Below are 13,756 nucleotides of genomic sequence, written 5' to 3' on the forward strand. Positions count from 1 at the left end.
TAGACAGGGGGAGGGTGGTGAGTTTGCTTGCTGTGTTGGCTGGAGAGAGAGGCTAAATCTGAGCAACAAAAGGCCAATTGCTTTTATTAAAGTATTTTTACATATTTTTACCCCACTGCCATCTAGCTTTCTTTCTTTATGATGAGAAATTGGCATTTAATCTTATTGGAAGTCCCTTTTCACATAATTTTATTTTGTCTTAAAGTTTTCAGAACTATATCCATACCCATAGCATGTGATAGCTTGACTACCAGGTGTTTGGACAATGCTCTCTTAAGTTTATCCTTGTTTGAGTTTCACTGGGCTTCTTGAATGCATATGTTCATGTCTTTTGTTCAGTTTGGAAAGTTTTCTGCCATTTTTTCTTTGAATATTCCTTCTGTCTCTTTCTCTATTTCTTCCTCCTCTGGGACTCCAATATAGTACATATTGATAGGCTTGGTAGTTGGTGTCCATAGGTCTCTTAGGCTCTCATCCCTTTGCTGATTCTTTTTTTTGTTTTCTGCTTTTCAGCCTAAATTATGGTAATTATCTCATCTTCACAATCACTTATTCTTTTTTTGTCAGTCCTGATGTGCCATTAAAACCCTCTAGTTTTTTTTTTTTTTAATTTAAGTTAGTGTGGTCTTTAACTCCAGTGTTCTGTTTGATTCCTTTAAGAAATTTCCATCTCTCTCTTGAGCTTCTCATATTGTTCATTAATAATTACCCCTTAGATGCCTGTATTTTCTTTTATCTTTTTGAGCATTCTGACAGTCATTTCTCAATGTCTTTGCCCGTTATGCCCAAAGTTTTCTGAAGTTCAATTTTGGTCCTTTGGATGAGCCATAATTTCTCGTTCGTGTGTTTGTCTTGTAATCTTTTGTTGCATTGTACATTTTAATATTTTAAAATGTCAAACTTGGAATTTAATTGCCTGAGCTATCTATTCCTTTAGTTTGTATTGAGCTAGGATATGATGGTGATTTCTTTGAGTTCCAGGAACTAAACAAATTAAAAGAAAAATGCCAATGCAAAAAATTACCTTCAGAGTCTTTGCAACTTGTCTTGGTGTTGGCTGGTGTTCTCCTTCAGAGTTTAGTCTTCATATACAGACCATACTAGGACATAAGCACAGGGACCTTTCATGTTTTTTCTTAACCTGTATCTTCCTTGGCTTCTGCTCACTCATAGCTTTAGGAATCCCCCCATATATAGGAATCTGAATGATCCCTATACTCTCTATGAAGATATTCAGTAAAGCACTCAGAAGGTGGGGGGAATTCTACTTCAGAAAGAGTGAGGGGACATTGGATAACTGTGAATTTCATAAATTAAAAAAAAAAACAGAGAGAAGACACAATTAATATCAGAAATGATAATGGAAGAGTTTGCTATTACCCCCTCTATTCCCCCCCCCCCCCGCCCCATCAATAGGACTATAAGGGAATATGATGAGTCTTTTCAATACATGGGTCTAGCAGAACTGGCTATCCATACCTAAAGGGATGAAAGAGGAACCCAACCTCATTCTCTATACAAAAATTAACTCAAACTGGATCAGAGACCTAAACATAAGAGCCAGTACATAAACCCCCTAGAAAAAAATAGGGAATCATCATCAAGCTCACATAATAGGAGGTAGCGTCTTAGACCTTACACCTGAAACACAAGCAATGAAATAAAAATAGATAAATCAGAACTCCTCAAAATCAAATGCTTTTGTGACTCAGAGGACTTTGTCAAAAAAGAAGGGTTTGATATCCAGCATACATAAAGAAATCCTGCAACACAACAAGAGACAAACAACCCATTTATAAAACAGGCAAAATATACAGATAGATTTTCCAAAGAGGAAATAAATACAAGTGGCTAAAAAGTATATGAAAAGATGTTCATCTTCATTAGCTATAAGGGAAATGCAAATCAAAACCCACAATGAGGTATTATCTCACACCCATAAGAATGGCTGCCATTAAATGAACAGTAAACTATAAATGTTGGAGAGGATGTAGAAAACTGTAACACTTATTCACTGCTTGTGGGGATATATAATGGTACAGCTGCTGTGGAGGACAGTTTGGCAGATCCACAGAAAACTAAATATTGAGATGCTCTTTGACCAAGCAATTTTGGGCATATACCAAGTAGCATAAGATCTGAAAGCAGTGACACAAACAGAATTTGCAAACCAATGTTCATAGCAGCATTATTCACAATCACCAAAAGATGGAAACAAGAAAAGTGTCCATCCACAGACAAGTGGATAAATGAAATGTGGTATATACTTAGAATATTATGTAGCAGTAAGGAAGAACGAGGTCCTGAAGCATAGGACAGCATGGATGAAACTTGAGGACATAATGCTGAGTGAAATAAGCTAGACACAAAGGGGTAGATACTGTATGACTTAATACGAACCCCCTAGAAAATATAAATTCAGACTCTTAAAATGTAGAATATAGGAGACATAAAGATAGACAGAATCTACAGAAGGTGGACCAGGTACGTAATATGTACAGATTTGTTAACAAGGTTGAAATTAAATGTTTGGGAATGGATAGAAATGGTAGTACGTAAGTGGAATTATAAATAATAGTGCCATATTGAAGGTGAATATGATTGGAAGGGGTTGTTTAAAGTCCCGTGTCTCAAGTTTTTGCATGAACTACTTCACAGGTTTGACACTTGTACAAAGTTAATAATAGAGTAGTACTTGTAGAAAACTACTTATTTCATGCTGTGGACTGTATTTAACAGGAATACTTCACAGTACAATAATGCTATGGGTAAATAATTAAGGGGAATAAGAGTTATGGGGTATGCTGTATTTTCTCTTTGGAGTAATGACAATTGTCTAAAATTGAGAGTGATGATTGTACAATTAAGTGAGGATACTGTGAGATATTGTTTATTTTTGGATAGAAAATATGCTATGTGAGTATATCTCAACAAAATCTGCAGATTAAAAATAAATTAATAAGTAAATAGAAAGATTCAAGTGCTAGAGAAAATGTCAAGAGAGAGGTATATCTATTTAATATCCATAGGGTAGCAGAATGGGGTAACCTCTCTGGAGGATAATGTAGATCCAAAGGAGGCTAAAATATGACTAGGCAATCCCATTGCTAGGAGTAAACTCAGATGAAATGTAAGCAGGAGCTCAAATAGACATTTGCACACTGACGTTTATGGCTGCATTATTCATGATACACAATGTATGAAGTGGGCCAAAGGGTACATTAACTGAGAAGCAGAAGGGCAAACTGTGATGTGTACATATGATGGATTATAGTGTAGCTACATAAATGAATGAGGTTGTGAGGCATGCAATGAGGTGAATGAAACTTGAGGACATTATGTTGAGGAAAATAAGCCAGAAACAAAAGGACAAATATTGTATGGTCTCCATTAGAAAATACTTATAAGAAAATTAAGGCCCAAAATTGTCAACTATTATAGCAGTCACATTTATTCCTGACCTTCAAGTGTTCTTTCTAGATTCTGAGATGCTGTTCTATGTAAGTGTGACCCCTAAGACTCAGAGGTGGAGTTCTTGTAACTCTGTAAGTCAGCATTAATACATAAACTAACCACTGAAGAAAATGAAAAAGTGACCAGCCTTCAATTAGAAATAAGAATGAAGCTGATCTGATTGTTTACTAAGGTAAACCAGAAAACCAGGGTAAAGGATGATATTGTCTGTATTTTAGAACCTCACCTTCTTTGTAGAGGACAAGGGAAGAGATGTTTATTCCATCTGAAACTTAAATTTTCTGTAGCACACAATTTAACTTAGCCTATCTGGCTAGTTTATTTAAACAGCTTATACACATGGAGCCTAGAATAGGGAATGAGACCTTGTAATTCTGTATAGCTTAATGTAATACCCTAATACATTCCAGAGTATGTTGTAGAATTATTAACCTTCCCACCTGGGAAATTCCTGCTACTCTCTCAAGCAGCAGGGACTCCCAAATTAATAAGCCAAGCCCTCAGCTTTGAGGCTTGCTATTACGAGACATTTCTGTAATGGGGAAGCTAAGCCTACATATAATTATGCCTAAGAGTCACTCCCAGAGGACCTCTTCTGTTGCTCAGATGTGTCCTCTCTCTAAGCCCAACTCTGCAAGTAAAATCATAACCTTGCCCCCCTACATGGGCCATAACTTCCAGGGGTGTTTATCCATCTGACAACATTGGACATGATTCCCAGAGATGAGCCTGGCCCCAGTATTGTGGGATTGACAATGTCTTTATGACCAAAAGGAGGAAGAAAAATGTAACAAAAGTGGCTAAGAGATTTCAAATAGTGTCAAGAGACTATTCTGGAGGTTACTCTTACGCAAGCTTCAGCTTGATGTTGCAAACTGCCATGGCATGCCAAACCCCAATGAACAGTATTCATGTAAACCTTAAATAACATCCAGGGCTCTATCTGAGGTTCTTTAAAAGTTTCACTCACTAGTTCAATTTTCAGAAATTTAAAACCTACAGATTATTCCTATGCCAGATAATCCCTGAAACCCAGAAGCACCAATCTTTCCAAGAACATCAGTTAGTTGCATCCTCCTAATGTTGACAACTCATTTCAACATAAAGAAGTTAGAATAGTCATTGCTCAAATATCTCTGAAGATTAGGAGAAGGATCAATTGAAAGGGAGGAAGTGTAACAGAGAAAATAGGACTTGAAAAAACGATTGTAGCTTCTGAATCATTATATTGATATGTCTTTTTAGTTTCCAGTGTATTAGAACAGCTAGAAGGAAATATCCGAGATTGTGGAACTATCATACTTAACTATCATAACCCATACCATTCTTTGGAATTTGCTGTATAACTTCTTGTTAAACTATACTTTGAAATTTATCACTTTTTTGCATATTTGTTATATTTCACAATAAAAAATGTTAAAAAGAGGATGCAATGAACAATTGTATGCCGATAAATTAGGTAGCCTAGATGAAATCACAAATCCCTAGAAAGAGAAAATTCCCTACACTGATACCAGGGAAAATAGAATATCTTAATAGACAACTAACAAGTAAATAATTGAATCAGTAATCAAAAACATCCCAACAAAGAAAGTTCAAGGATCAGATGGCTTCAAGGGCAAGTTCTACCAAAAATTTCAAGAAGACGATACTAATCATGCTCAAACTCCTCCAAAATTTTTGAAAAGGAAGGAACACTTCATAGCACTTTATATCAGGCCAACATCCCTTTCATACAAAGCCAGATAAAGATACCACAGAAGATAAAATTAAAAGACCAGAATCCCTTTTGAATATAGATGCCAAGATCCTCAACAAAATACAAGCTTACCAAATCTGACAACTGATTAAATGAATTATACACCTTGAACAAGTGGGATTTATGTCAGATATGCAAGAGTGGTTCATATTAAAAAATAAATTAATGTAATACACCAAATTGGTGGAACAAAGAAGCAAAACTGCCTAGTCACCTCAATTGATGCAGAAAATTAATTTTATGAAATGCAGTAATTCAAGAACAAGACAAGGATGCACACTGTCAACACTATTGTTCTACACTGTACTTTACTGCAGTTAGACAATAACAAAATAAAAGTCATCCAAATTGATAAGGAAGAAATGAAAATCTCATTATTGAAAGATGGCATGATCCTATATTAAAAAAATCATCAAAATTCCTCAACAAAGATACTGGAACTAATAAATAAATTCAGAAGGTATCAGGGTACAAGATCAACATGCAAACATCAGTAATATGTCCATACAGTAATAATGAGAATTCTGAAGAGGACATCAAGAAAAAAAATCCATTAAAAATTACAGTTAAAAAATAAAATATTTAGGAATTTATTTAAGCAAAGATGTAAAGGACTTTTACATGGAAAATTGCAAAACGCTGATGAAAGAAATAAAAAAAGACCTAAATACATGGAAAGAAATTCTGTATTCATGGAGTGGAACACTAAATATTGTTAAGAAACAATTACACCCAAGAGGATTTGCAGATTCAAGACAATCCCAATCAACATTGAAATAGCCTTCTTTGCATAAATGGAAAAGTCAATCCTCAAATTTCTTTGGAAGAGTAACAGGCCCTGAATAGACAACACAACAAAGTTGGAGAACTCATACATCCTGATTTTGAAACTAATTACAAAGCTACAGTAATCAGAACAGTGTAATACTGGCACAAAGACTTAAGTTGATTCGATTGGATTGTATCTGACTTAAAAATAAACTTGCAACCTAAAGCCAAATGATTTTTGAAAATATGGCAATTCCATTCAATGTGGAAGGAATAGTCTCTTCAACAAATGGTGCTGTGAAAAATGCATATACATGTAAAAAATGAAGTTGGATTTTACCTCACACCATATGCAAACTCAAAATGGATCAAAGACTGAATTGTAAAAAACAAAAGTATAAAACTTTATACCTAAGCACAAGCAATAAAGGACAAAAATAAATGTAGCTTCATCAAAATTAAAATCTTTTGTGCATCAAAGGACTATCATGAAAGTGAAATATAACCTACTCAATGGGAGAAATATTTGGAAACCACATATCCAATAAAGCTTTAATATCTAGAATATATAAAGGAATCTATAATTAAACAAGGAAAAGACAATCCAGTTTAAAATAGACAAAAGACTTAAAGATATTTTCCTTTGGATATGCAAATGGCTAATAAACACATGGAAAGATGTCCACCATCATTAGCTGTTACAGAAATACAAATCAAAAGCACAAGATATTATTTCATACCCAATAGAATGGCTTTTATCCTAAAATCAGGAACTAACAAGCATTGAAAAGCATTTGGAAAAATAACATTCGTTGTTGGTGGTAAAGTACAATGTTGCAGCCACTGTGGAAAATGGTTTTGTGGTTATTTGGATAGCTAGGTATAGAATTAATATAGGACCTTGCACTCCTACTTCTTGGTATATACCCAAAAGGGTTGAAAACAATGGCTCCAATAGATATTGTCACACTATTGTTGATAGTGGCATTATTCACATTCAAAGATGGAAGCAACCCAAGTGTCCATCAACAGGTGAATGCCTAAACAAAATGTGGTATATACGTACAATGAAATATTACTCAGCCATAGAAAGAATGAAAGTTCTCATACATATGACAACATGGATGAACCTCGAAGATATCATACTGATAATCTTTTATCATAAGTGATAAAAACCCAGACATAAAAGGACAAATTGTATGATCTCACTAATATGAACTAACTCGCATAAGCAAATTCATACAGTCAGAAGGTAGAACACAAGTTACAGGTGTTTTAGTCTATCAAAGTTGCCAGAACACAACATGCCAGATACGGATTGGCTTTTAGTAAAAGGGGATTTATATAGTTTAAAACCTAAGGATCTTCAAGAGGGTGCAAGGGTAGTTCAGTGGTAGAATTCTCGCCTGTCATGCAGGAGACCTGGGTTTGATTCCTGGCCCATGCACTTCCTGAACAAACAAGCAAAAAAACAAAATCAAATGAAAAACCAAACCAAACCAAAATTCAACAAATGATGCTACAATAAGAGAATACTCTCATAGAAGAAAAATGAAATGTGACCCCATCATGCAACATACAAAGAAAAAAAAAAAACAAGAAAAACTTACAGTTCTTCAGAGGAAAGGCAGCAGCTAACTTTCATGTGAGGTTCTCTCTTACACAGGAAGGCATAGGGTGATATCTGCTGCCCTTCTGTCCTGGCTTCTGGGTTCCAACAGCTTTCCCCTGCATGATTGCTTCCTGCATCTCCAAATATCTGGCCTGAGCTATGGGTGCTGAGATGAGGTATGCTGAGCTGCTTGGGCTGTGCTGCATTAAGCTCTCTTCTGACCTCTCTCTTTTAAGCCTCCAGCTAATTAAATTAAACAGCACTTATTGCGGAAGGCACTCCCCTTAGCCAACTGCAGATGTAATCAGCTATAGATGAGTTTCATATGCTGATGATTCAAGTACCCAGCAACAGAACTAGATACAATCATCTGGCCATGTTGACACCTGACCCTAACTACCACACTGGGGGATGGGAGTAGGCAATGGGCAGCTACTGTTTAATTGGTACAAAGTTTCTGTTTGGGGTGGTGGAAATGTTTGGTAATAGAAGCTAAAATTATAACACAACATTGTAAATGTAATTAACACTGAATTATATAGGTGAATGTTGCTAAAATGTAAAATTTTAGGTTGTCCATATGATACTAGAATAATATTTCTTAAGGCACAGAACTGGGCAACAAAAGCGGTGACCCATACCATGGACCATAGTTAATATAGTTCATTACTTGTAAACAATGGTACCGTCCTAATGCAAAATGTTAATGATAGGGGAAAGTGAATGTGTGTGGGGAGCATATATTATGGAACTTGGTACTTTCTGCATGATTTTTGCTCACCTAGAACTTGTCTAATTAAAAAACAAAGTAGTAGTATACCAGGTATTCTATTTTGCTAGCTGCCAGAATGCAGTGAACCAGAAACAAAATGGCTTTTAGAAAGGGAATTTAATAAGTTGCTAGTTTACAGTTCTAAGGCTGAGAAAATGTCCCAATTAAAGCAAAACTATAGAAATGTCCAATTTAAGGCATCCAGGGAAAGATACCTTGGGTCAAGAAGGGTGATGATATTCAATGTTTCTCTCTCATCTAGAAGGGTACATGGTAAACATCGTGGCATCTGTAGGCTTTCTAGTGGCTGTACAAAAAGGGGCTCTCTCCAAAATGTTTCCTCTTTTAAAGGATTAATGGGTGGAGTTCCAACTCCATGGAAGCTATCTGATCCAAAGTTACCACCCACAGTTGGGTGGGTCACATCTCCATGGGAACAATCAAAATGTTCCCAGCACTGTTGAATGAAGAATAAAGGAGGTGGCTTTTCTGGGGTCCAACACAGATTCAAACTGGCACACCAGGAAAAGCAATTCTTTCGGAGCAAGTGGTTTATAGTAGGGAGGATGGAGTGGGAGAGAAGAGAAATATAGATGGATTTCGTTTTTCCTTATTTCTGACTTAGTTTCAGAAAAGCAAGAGATGCTATGGGTAAATGAAGACAGTATCATTGGTGAAAGGATTTTGGCCACTGACAGATTAGGATTCTATATATAGCTCATTCCTCTGGTAGTCTGACACCAAAATGAGATTTTTCCACATAAGTTTTCCAGTACAGAGTTTCTTAATTCCCAGAGGCATGAAAATTGAGGTGGTAGCTAAAGAGGCTTCCATGGATACGTTTTCCATAGGAAAAAGCACCCTAGCCCCAGAGACAACTGGGCCTACAGTTTGGCTAGAGAATAAAGGGGATACTCAAGGATCCACAGCCATCATGATCCAGGGCAAGTCCTTCAGATGAAGTACTGCCACGATAGGATGAGACCATTTGAGAAAGACAACCCAAGAAATCACTTACACCAACCCCAGATTTCAACATGGAGGAAAACAAAGTTCCAGTGACAACAGAGCCTGAAGACAGTAAATAATAGGGGAAGAATCTGATATCTTTGTCACCCTTACTCAAAAAATAAGCCATGAGGTTTTCTAAACCATATTTTCCCCTTTAAGAAGCTGGACATTATCTTGGAGAAAACATTAGGGGCCTAGAGAAATCCTGATAATTTTTAACCATGTAATAATATTATTTAAATGGGCAGTTGAAACTGTTTTTGGCAGGCTAATTTTGCTACATTTGATCAAATGAAATTACTTTTTCCAATTAACTAGAGAGTGACATTTTAAAAAGGACCAAATTAATTAAAGATAGACTAAAGGATCTTTTCTCTACATATCCCAGTTTGGTGGAGATATTTTTTCATGTTCTGTCTCCTCAAACTTTGTGAATATTAAATAAGGAAAGGAAAAGATATACTGTTTTTAGGTATTTTACTATCATAAGAATAGTAGCTCTTCCAGTGTTCTTACTTCTCTGCTATTTGATAGAATAGATGCAAATAATCAGTTTTATCAGGGTTCAGACATTAAACATATTTCAATCAGCACTGGCAAACTAGTTTCAGCTCCAACCTGCAACAGCTGGTCATCTTCCTCAACTTTATCAGAAGAAAATGCTGAATAAAATGAAACTAGTGACTTTTCATGGATCTGTTAGAAATCTGAAACAATAGGGCAAACTGCATCCTCAAAATTCTGGAAAGATAGGCTTACCTGGAACCGAAGCTTCTGGACATCAAAATTCTTAGGAACAGTAATGTGGTAAATCTGATGAAGTGCTGAAAATTAAGAGTAGAGTAACATTTGAATGAGAAACTCTTAGGATCCACCTTCATAAGGGGCCCTGAACTTTTTCATGAGCTTTCCTTCCAGTAATCCCACTAGTTCTTACCATTAGTTTCTGAGAAAGCTCCCTTCCTGGTCCTGGCTGGGGGAGGTGATAAGTATAACACTGAGATGCAGTTAGACTTTTCTCTCTAATAAAATCTGTGGGAAGGCATTTTCCAGACTATGATTTTCAAATTCAATTCCAGCTGGGGCAAGAGGACTCCTCTCCCCTGTTTCTCCTCCCAGGCTTCCTGTCCACATAAAGGTGAGAGATGGGCAACTGGGGCAATTGCATCAAGGAAATAGATTACTAATGCAGTAATGAGAACAGGGGAATGGGGGCAAGGGGTAAAACTCAAAACTGTGCCCTTGGAAAAGAGAAGAAATGTTTGTGAAGACTGTATCACTGAGACACTGCCCCAATAATCAGAAGATTAAAGAATTTTATGCTTCCTCTGTACCCTATTGCCACAACAGCAAGCCCCTAGTATAATGATAGTCTGTGGTGAATGATCTCCAACACACAGACTACCTCTGAGTAACAGGACAAAGGGAATCTCAAAGCTAAGAAAGTAGACAAATGCAAGGACAATAGAAGAATTTTAAGCATCTGGTATCCATTGATATAAAAATATTTAACATAGCCCAACTCAGCCAGATTACCATTAATCCCCTCTAAAGGCCAATTTACCTATTAATACGATATGGCTGCATTTCAACAAAAAATTGCAAGGCACGCCAAAAGGCAAGGAAAAAAACAGTCTAAAGAAAGTACCAGAACCAGAATTAGATATGATATAAGACCAGATGGGTACTACCAAAAGAAAGATGAAAACTGTAAAAAATACTTGAAAGGAAATCCTACAAATAAAAGAACAGTAGCAGAAATGAAGATTGCATTCAGTGGGCCCATCAGTAGACTCGACACAACTTCTAATAAGACGTCGAAATTCCTGCACTTTGGGCCGATCTTCCTGATAGGAGGGCTGAAGCACAGGAAAATCTCTATGTTATCACCAGCTGGTTACAAAACCAGACATTCCTGGGAGTAAATCCCAGAGTTAACATTTTAAAATATTGAAAATACAGTATGCAAAACAAAACAGTCCAAGACAAGCAAAGAAAGAGAAATGATGGCCCCATCTAAAGATGATGATAAAAATCGAGCTATCACCATGAGAATATGGACATACTAAACAAAGCCTTTAAAAAAATGATGATGTTAGAAATGTTCTAGGAGATAAAGGAAAAGACGGAAAATAATGAATGAACAATATGAGAGTCAAGCTAAAGAGAAACTTTGAAAAGGAAGCAAACAGTACTGCTGGTGTTGAAGACCACAGTAACTGAAATGAAAAATTCCCAGAAGTTTTCAACAGCAGATTGGAGCTGACAGAAGAAAGAATCAGTGAACTTGAAGACAAGAGGCTTGAAATGAATCAGGCTGAGGAGCGGAAATAAAAAAGAAATATTAAAAGTAAAATAGCTTAAGACAGCTATGGGACACCATTAAGCACACCAGTATATGCATTATGGGAATCACAGAAGGAAAAGAAAGAGAGAAAGGGGAAGGAGGAATAGTCAAAGAAATAATTACAGACAACTTCTGAAACTTAAAAAAAGATGTGACTATGCACATTCAAAAAGCTCAGAGAACACCAAAATAGGATAAACATAAAGAGAAATACACCCCATCGTACACTGATTATACTATCCAATGCAAAACACAAAGAGTTCTGAAAGCAACAAGACAGAAGCAAGATGTTACATACAAGGAAATACCAATAAGATTGAGTTCTGGTTTCTCATCAGAAACCATGAGGCAAAAAGGCAGTGGATTGAAATGTTTGAAGTGCTAATGGAAAACTACAGACAGCCAAGAATTTTATATTCAGGCAGACTCTCTTTCAAAAATGAAGGAGAGATTATGACACTCTCAGATAAACAAAAACTGAGGGAGTTCATCACCATAGAAATGCCTAACAAGCAATGCTAAATAGAGTTTTTCAGTCTGAAAGAAAAAAGACACTGGACAGTGCTTCAAAGCAGCATTAAGAAATGAAGACCTCTGGTAAAGGTAAGCATTTGACTAATTATTAGTGCCAATATTATTGTAGTGTATTGTTTGGTATGTAACTCCACTTCTCAATTCCTACAGATGCTAAAGCACAAAATCATAAAAACTAATGATAAATCTGTGTTTTGGGGTATGCAATGTACAAAGACATAAGTAGTTACAAGTACAAAAAATGGTGGGGTGACAGAAGGGTATAGGAAGCATATAAGTGCATGCTATTAAAGTTAACTTGGTATTAAACCAACTATAGTTTTTATATATTTAAGAGATTAAATTTTAACCCAGTGGTAACCATGTGGGAAACAGGTGAAAATATATCCAGATAGAAATGAGAAGGCACTCAATATGATACAACAACAAGAAAGAAAATAAATGTATTAGTAGGCTTCACAAAAGTGAATGACAGAAGAGCTATAAGATTTACAAAGGCTAAATACCCAAATGGCAGAAGAAAGGCCTATATTATCAGTGGTGACTTTAAGTATAAATGGACTAAATGCTCTATCAAAAGGCAGATATTGCCAGAATGGATAAAAAGCTTGATCCAACTGTATGTTATTTGCAAGAGACTCATCTTTTTTCTTTTCTTAATATTTTTATTTATAAATCTTCACACATATATAGTCCATATGAGGTGTACAGTGTCTCACAACATCATCACATAATTGTGTATTGATCACAATGTCACTTTTTTAGAACATTTGCATCACTCCAGAAAAAGAAATAAAAGAAAAAAGTAAAAACTGTACATTCCATAACTATTAAACTTCCCTCTCATTGACCACTAGTATTTCTATCTACCTAATTTATTTTACCCTTTATTCCCCCATTTATTTATTTTTATCCATATTTTCTCCCATCTGTCCATATCTTGGATAAAAGGAGCATCTGACACAAGGTTTTCATAATCACACAGTCACATTGTAAAAGTTATATTTTCATACAGTCATCTTCAAGAATCAAGACTACTGGAACACAGCTCAACAGCTTCAGGTACTTCCCTGCAGCTACTCCAATACATCAGAAACTAAAAGGGTTATCTATATAATGCATAAGAATAACCTCCAGGATAACCTCTCAACTCTGAAATATTCCAGCCACTGAAACTTTATTTTGTCTCATTTCTCTTTTGCTCCTTTTGGTCAAGAAGTCTTTCTCAATCCCTTGATGTCAGGAATTCTATCCTGTATTGCCAGGGAGATTTACACTCCGTGGAGTCATGTTCCATGCAGTGGGGAGGGCAGCGAGTTCACCTGCCAAGTTGGCTTATAGAGAGGCCACATCTGAACAACAAAAGAGGGTCTTTGAGGGTGAAATTCTTAGGTCTAATTGTAGGTAGGCTTAGCCTCTCTTTTGCAGGAGTAAGTTTCATAGGGGAAAACCCCAAGAACAAGGGCTCAGCCTATTGCT

General features: G+C 36.1%; 1 long non-coding RNA gene across 1 annotated transcript in view; it reads right to left on the minus strand.

Moving 5' to 3' along the window:
* The window catches only part of LOC143643390 (uncharacterized), a 53,280-nt gene that overhangs the window by 13,938 nt on the left and 25,586 nt on the right, over positions 1–13,756 (minus strand). The window contains exons 2-3 of the long non-coding RNA XR_013156251.1: positions 10,156–10,220; positions 1,025–1,100 (exon numbers count right to left, since the gene is read on the minus strand). This is a non-coding gene — a long non-coding RNA (uncharacterized LOC143643390). The remainder of the gene's footprint in view (positions 1–1,024; positions 1,101–10,155; positions 10,221–13,756) is intronic.

This window comes from Tamandua tetradactyla, chromosome 8 (assembly GCF_023851605.1).
Source record: "Tamandua tetradactyla isolate mTamTet1 chromosome 8, mTamTet1.pri, whole genome shotgun sequence".
Lineage (NCBI taxonomy): Eukaryota > Metazoa > Chordata > Mammalia > Pilosa > Myrmecophagidae > Tamandua > Tamandua tetradactyla.